Here is a 7,647-nt window from a genome sequence, read left to right on the forward strand (position 1 = left end):
TCTGAGCTTAATAAATTCTTCTTCCATCTTTTTTCAAACAATGAAGCCAAAATATGAAGTCTGAAACACCCTCTAATTGGACTGTAGATTTACAGACATTGGTATTAAACCTTTTCTGTTAAAACTAGCAAATTGAACAAACACAGCTGATCTACAACTAGCATAGACATTCTGTTGGTTTCCTGCAGTGACATTTAAGAATAGTTGTTAAGCCTAGTTCTTATAGTTGGGGACACTTTGTTTAGAGCTTTGGATTACCCAATATAATATTCTTCAATTTTGTAAGAGCTCAGTTCAATTTCTACTGAAGACTGGGTGGCAGCCCTGTCTCCAGCTGGTACCTCTTTCCCTCTTCTCTACAGCTTAAAATACACAGTCTGCTCCCAGTCAGTTAAGAACCAATCTCCTCTACCCTCCTGAGCCCTGAAGAATTAGCACAGTGATTAAATACATGAATTTTACAGTCTGCCTTGATTTGAGTGAATTTTGCCACTCAGTATCTCTGCTTTCATTTTTCTCCATCTGTAAATGAGACTAATGGAACCTACTATTCAGGGCTGTTGAGAAGATTAAATGAAATATTGCACGAAAAGCACACAGCACCGTGCCTAGGTGAATAGAAAACTTTTAAGAGATGTTAGCTATTATGAGTGGTGATTATTCTGAGATTTCTCAGTGACCGATGCCCAGTGGCAGGAGAGAATGCCATGATCACCAAGACCTCGTTTGACAAAACTGTTTGATGTCAATTTTTAAGACTTTATTTCTAATCCCCTGATTTGGACCAAGCCTAACACCTTTCAAAGGGATATCTCTTCTTGGCTGGGTGCAGTGGCTCACACTTGTAATCCCCAGCATGTTGGGAGGCTGGGGTGGGTGGATCATTTGACGTCAGGAGTTCGAGACCAGCCTGGGCAACATGGTGAAACCCCATCTCTATTAAAAATACGAAAATTAGCTGGGCTTGATGGTGTGTGCCTGTAGTCCCAGCTACTAGGGAGGCTGAGGCAGGAGAATCGCTTGAACCGGGGAGGCAGATATTGCAATGAGCCTAGTTCACGGCACTGCACTCCAGCCTGGGCAATAGAGCAAGACACTGTCTCAAATAAATAAATAAATAAATAAATAAATAAATAAATAAATATCTCTTCATTTTCCTCTGTTTTTCTCTTGACTTTTTCAACTTCTATCTCCTCCAAAGACAAGTCAAGAAGGGTGTGGCCTAATTAAAATCGCGAAAGTGAGATTTTCTCTTAGTTGCTTTTAGCCACATGGGAGGAAGCATTGTTGTTGCTGTCATTTATTTAAAGGAAAATACGATCTAAAATTACAAGAAAGAAGAAATGTGGGAAACCCTTTGCCCCTTTTCATGATACACACAGCATATCTTCAGCTTCTCCAGACTTCAAGGAGAAAATTCAGTTCATTTTCTCATGAGATGTTGTAACCCAGCCCTGGGACTCATTTGTGTGGAAGGGTTAAGTGATTGCCAAATTTTCTTTCAAGACTAGACAGGTAATTTTCATACTCCAAAGTCAGCTGGAACCTCCAGCCCATGAATATCCTGTCTTCTAAGGTAGTGAACAACTAGGTAAATGAAATCAGAACAAAGTCTAAATCAGAACAAAAGCAGCTGAAAAAGTGCTACATTTCCTGGAAGCTGTGCTTTCTGAACTCCTGAAGGGTAAAGGGAGAGCAAATTAAACGGTCTGTTTTAAAGACCAAGTTAGTTAACAAATTGTACTAGTTTCCTAAGATTACCCTAGTTTTAAGAACAGAATGTCTCCTATCCTGAGAAACCCCTCAGTCTTGTGCACACTGGAATATTTTGTCACCTTAAAATCAAGACTTGATTAAGCTGTGATAGATTAAATTAAAATTCAATGGAAAACGGCGCTCATATGATTTTCAAAATGCATCTTTAATAGACATAGAGTAATATAAATATAAGTGGAAAAAGCATACTGACTAAATGTCCTCCTAAGAAGCTATCATTATCTAGGCAAATCCTGGCCACTCTGCCCATGTAGTTATAGTGCTTTGTTTCGTAGCACTTATTCTAATTGCAAACTTGATCCCTAGAAGGAAATAATTAGCCTTTACAGGGACTCCTTTTGAAAACCCAAACCTTAAAGTGACACCAAATATCCTATAGGCCAAGAAAGGCGAGAGTTTCCAAAGGAAGTTGTTTAATATTTTCAGCGATGGGAGGTCAAGGAAGGAGAAAGGGTGAGTTGACCTTTAAGAGGGAAAGGCTCATCAGCATGGTGGGGATGGAAACCAGATTCCTGGACTGGCCCAAGGAGGGAGCCAGGGGTGAGGAGTCAGACTAGCGTAGACCAATTATGGAAGATATTTGACAGAGAAAGGAGGTAAAGTAGTCAGACAGTAGCTAGGGCATTAGCAAGGTCGAGAGAAAACTGTCAAGATGGAAGAAGGTTGATTGAATATGCTGAAGACAGAGCAAAAGAAACCAGGATGAAAGCTTACTTGGGGCTTGTTGATAGTTTTAGCAAAGGATAGGAACCAGCTACTCTTGCCCACCTCTATTCAGACTTTTTTTTTTTTTTTTGAGACAGCGTCTCGCTCTGTCATCCAGGCTGGAGTGCAGTGGCATGATCTTGGCTGACTGTGACCTCTGCCTCCCGGGTTCAAGCGATCCTCCTGCCTCAGCCTCCTGAGTGGCTAGGATTACAGGAGTGCACCAACACGTCTGGCTAATTTTTTTTTTTTTTTGTATTTTTAGTAGAGAGGGGGTGTCACCGTGTTGGCCAGGCTGGTCTTGAACTCCTGACCTCAAGTGATCCGCCCACCTCTACCTCCCAAAGTGTTGGGATTAGAGGCATCAGCCACCCCACATTGCCAATCCAGACTGTTCTTGACAAAAGATGCTTATCTGGAGCATCTAGGATTCTCCCTTCTAAATAGCCGTGTTTCAAGGCCTCACTCAAGACACAACCTCTTTCCATGTACTCTCCACTCTCCTGAATGACTCTGCCCTTGCAGAGAGGGTCTAGACTCTGGAAGAAAGCCAATGTGTATGGAATGTTCTTGCCATCATAAGGCAGCAGCGAAAGAGAAAACAATCTAAGAGTCAGAAAACAGGATATATTAAAAGGCTTAAGCTGAAAAGGTTTTGGAAAGTTTATAGATTAGGTTCATGACATTGGATAGACCTCTAAGGAAAGAAAACTTTATATAACAGAGTTCCTCTTCTCCAAACAATGTGGTTGTTGTTTTTGCTTTTAGAAGAACCCTACCATTTGCAGGGCCACGCTTATCCCTTACAGGGCCTGGGGAAAGGGTACACGTGAAGGCCCACATGCCACACGCCTAAATATCTAAATGTGTTACATCACCCTAACATATGTGGCACATTCACACTCCTTGCCCTAGCCTGGGTTTCATCCAGCACAGAGAGGAGCTTCGTCGACACACAGCTGAGGTCCAGCTCCTGCACAACCCCCAGGTCTAGGGATGCCCACCTCAATAACTTCTTTTGAGTGACCTTGAAAGACTGCTCCACCCTCCCCATCCAGGCTTGAGGCTGTTTGCAATGGGAATTCAGGGTCCTCCATACCACGTGTGTTCTAGAAGGTGGAGGGGGCGTGCTCCCTTGGCCCATCAGAAACTTTACCGCAAGGGGTACAGCATGGTGACAGGAGGGCCGGGTTAGGTGGCCACGGCAGGATCCTTCCCTGGGTTGGTACTTGGGAGGATCACTTGAGCACAGGAGATCGAGACCAGCCCGGGCAACATAACCAGACCCTGTCTCAATGAAAAAACAAAAAAGGTGATACTTTCATGGATACTTTCTGTCTTTTTTTTCTTTCCGAGATGGAGTCTTGCTCTGTTGCCCAGGCTGGAGTGCAGTGGCATGATCTCGGCTCACTGCGACCTCCGCCTCCTGGATCCAAGCGATTCTCCTGCCTCAGCCTCCTGAGTAGCTGAGACTACAGGCACCAACCACCACGCCCAGCTAATTTTTGTATTTTTAGTAGAGAGGAGGTTTCACCATGTTGGCCAGGCTGGTCTCGAACTCCTGACCTTGTGATCCGCCCGCCTCGGCCTCCCAAAGTGCTGAGATTACAGGTGTGAGCCACTGCACCCAGGCTAGGAATCATTTCTATAGTTCTTTATGAAGCAGTTTCTTTGAAAGTGGAAAGCACAAAGAAAAAAAAATTTAAAGCTATATGGAACACAATATCTTTTCATAGAGTTTTCTTATATCATTGAGTTATCTTTTATCATTTGACTTTCTAGTTTTTAGCATACTGACTTTCTTTTGTTGTGTTGTGTTGTATTTTGAGACAGTGTCTCACTCTGTTTCCCAGGCTGGAGTACAGTGGTGCAGTCTTGGCTCACTGCAGCCTCCACTTCCCAGTTTCAAGTGATCTTCCCGCCTCAGCCTCCTGAGTAGCTGGGACTACAGGTGTGAGCCACCACACCCTACTAATTTTTGTATTTTTTGTAGAGATGATGTCTTGCCTTGTTGCACAGGCTGGTCTCGAACTCCTGAGGTCAAATGATCTGCTCACCTCAGCCTCTGGAAGTGCCGGGATTACAGGCATATGCCCCTGTGCCCATTCACATAATGACTTTCAAAGAACTCACAGACAAGGATTCTTACAAGGCTTCCTACCATATTGACTGCATCAGCTGAGGGGCTCACAAAGAATTGCCCCCCTCAGCAGACTTATTCACACCAGGCTTTGGGGCTTTACTGTGGGTTGAAGCCCTAGCGCAGGGTCCTATCCAGTTCTTTTTATTAGATAAAGGAAATTATAGATGATCTCCTGACAAATGAAGACTACAGTTTTCCAAGGACATTTAAAATGGAAGTATAAGCTAGTCAGAGTGGCTCATGCCTATAATCCCAGCTACTCAGGAGGCTCAGGCAAGAGGACTGCTTGAGCCCAGGAGTTCAAGTCCAGCCTGGGTAACAAAGCAAGACCCCCATCTCCAAAAAAAAAAAAAAAAAAAAAAAGAAAAGAAAAGAAAAGAAAGGAAAATATAATTTTCTTTAGAGACAAAGTCTCACTCTGTCACCCAGGCTGGAGTGCAGTGGTGTGATCTTGGCTCACTGCAACCTCTGCCTTCTGGTTTCAAGCAACTCTCATGCGTCAGCCTCCTGAGTAGCTGGGGACTACAGGTGCTCACCACTACGCCTGACTAATTTTTGTATTTTTTGTAGAGATGGGGTTTGGACATGTTGGCCAGGCTGGTCTTGAGCTCCTAACCTCAAGTGATCCACCACCTCGGCCTCCCAAAGTGCTGAGATTACAGGCATGAGCCGTCATGTCCGGCCATTTATCTTTTTTAAAAATTTTCTTTAAATAAAAATATTGTTAAAAAAGTGAACACCATGAATTTGTGTGTCATCTTTGTGCAGGTGCCATGCTAAATCCTCTCTGTATTGTTCCAATTTTAGTATATGTGCTGCTGAAGCAAGCACAATTTTCATTTTTTCGATTGATTCCAGCTTCTGCAGAAGGAAGTATAATTTTCTGATGGCTTCTAAAGAGGAAGAGTTAGCTGTTATTGAGTTATAATCATGTAAGGTGGTGTAGGATGGTGATGCCTACTCCAGTCTCCTTACCCAGGCTGAGTTCATATTTGCGTTAGAAGGAGCTGCAGGATGGAGAATTTGGGGTCTGGCTCAAAACAGGGTGAGTACGGGTGATGATCACAGGGGAATACATTCCACATGAGGAGTGAGCAGTCCTGCCTCTACTCTACCTTGCTGGCTGATTGAGAAGTCACTTACTTTGAGCCCATTTCCTCCTCAGTGGGGGAAAAAAAGGGTCAGCCTAGATAACTCAGAATATTTGTTGTAAAATTCTGACTGTCTCTGGGAGGGAGTGTGGGTGGGGCTACCCTGAGCCATTTGAACTCTCGGAAGTCCTTCAGAGTGAACACAGATCAGCTCTTGCTGTTCACTTACTCACATTTCACCTGTGGTGTCAGAGCCTCGGGGACGCAGCAGAACGGGGGAACATCCTCCAGTTACAGCATGTACTGCCTGCACCCTGATAACCATCACTGGGGTGGATTTCCAGCCTCAGATATTCATGTGCTTTCCTTGGAAACACAAACTTCTCACGTTACTGCACCAAATATGGGTCCCCAAATGACAGCCATAGCGCACGTCGGGTAGAGCTGCAGTGGGTCAAGTGGTGCCTTTAACCAATTAAAGGCAGTTTTTGGTCCCTGAAAACTATTTGCTTCCTTATCAACCAACCTGAAGGGAATGATGGAGGCGACATTGGGAGTCTTGGTAGATTTCCAGGCTTTCATAAGTTCGGGAGAAATTATTGACTTAGCATAGATTTGAGCTCAAAGAAACATTTCCTAACAGCAATAAAAATAAGCATTAGAGTCGAACAATGGACTGTGTTTCCCGAAATAGCTATTTTCTTGAGTCCGCAGAACAACATGTGCTGTATTAATGGGGATATAGTATTTGTTTCACAGCGTTGTTGTGAAGATAAATGTGATACCCCAGATAAAACATCTTGTGTCCCCCTTATCTTAACAACCCTCCTTTAGGCTGGCGGGCCACCTGCTCAAAAGCCTTCCACAGGGGGGTTAAAACCGTGTTTTAGTAGGTCTGATACGGCGGGGCTGGGGGAGATCCTCTAAAGCCAGTGCGACATTGACCCCAGCCAATGTCCAGGCTCTTGACAGTATCCAGAGAATGAGTTCAAGGATAACTCAGAACATAGTGACAATATGGAGATTTATTGCAAAGGGAAAAGTACACACTCAGGAAAAGGGATTGTGGGTGTACTCGAGAGAGGGTCACGCACAACGGGGCTTGGGGCTGCTACCTTTATGGGTTTCTTTAACCAAGGGGTGAAATATTCATGAAAATCCCTGGAAAAGTGTGGAGATTTTTCGGGGCTGTAGTTGCCATCCATTTTTACTTCAAATATGGGTGTCCCCGGAACTGTCATGGCACTGGTGTGATTTAGGATGTTAAAGAGCATATAATGAAGGCCTAGGAGAAACCTAAGTCAAATCCAGGACCACGTTGGGTCCAGCCGGTCTTAGCCAGCTTGGTACACACCCTGGTTTTCAGGGTCTTATCAGCCCATAGCCTCTAGTCAAGTGAAACTGCTGCCTGGAATTTTTTATTCTCCTCTGACCACCCTGCATTACTCCTGTCTCATGTTCCACACGAAATAGGGCCTCAGGAAATATTTAACAAATGAATGAATGGTTGCCTGTTCTGCTTTTGTTTAACCACACTCTTGTCCTAAGCTCCTATGATGATACCCAGGGCTTCCGAGTTCTGCCAGTTCCACTACGGCGTGGATGCAGGGCGAGTGGCAGGGGAGCAGGTAAAGGATGAGTAAGGGAAGCCGGCGGATCCGACGCATTAGAGAACAAGAAAAAGAAATCCTTAGAGACTGGAGGCCAACAAAGAGCCAGGCGCGGGCGAACCCACCAGGGGAGCCCTGGAGCCCCACATCCGCAGCGGGGACGACCTCCCGCCCAGCACGGTCCGGGGCGCAGGCCCGCCCCCCGCCAGACGCCCCCGGCCCCGCACCCGGCGCCCTCCGCAGCTCCCGCCCCCGGGGCGGTGCCGGGAAAACGCGGCGCCTCCGCCGGTCACGTGGGGGCCGCTCCGGCGGGCGGCGCTGC

General features: G+C 45.4%; 1 non-coding gene across 1 annotated transcript; it reads right to left on the bottom strand.

The window, feature by feature from the left end:
• Positions 1-5,350: 5,350 nt before the first annotated feature.
• LOC116473933 (U6 spliceosomal RNA) lies at positions 5,351-5,455 on the bottom strand. The gene has a single exon (XR_004249496.1). It is a non-coding gene; the product is annotated as a U6 spliceosomal RNA (small nuclear RNA).
• Between the last annotated feature and the right edge of the window lie 2,192 nt (positions 5,456-7,647).

Source organism: Hylobates moloch, unplaced genomic scaffold, assembly GCF_009828535.3.
Source record: "Hylobates moloch isolate HMO894 unplaced genomic scaffold, HMol_V3 SCAFFOLD_8, whole genome shotgun sequence".
Taxonomy (NCBI): domain Eukaryota; kingdom Metazoa; phylum Chordata; class Mammalia; order Primates; family Hylobatidae; genus Hylobates; species Hylobates moloch.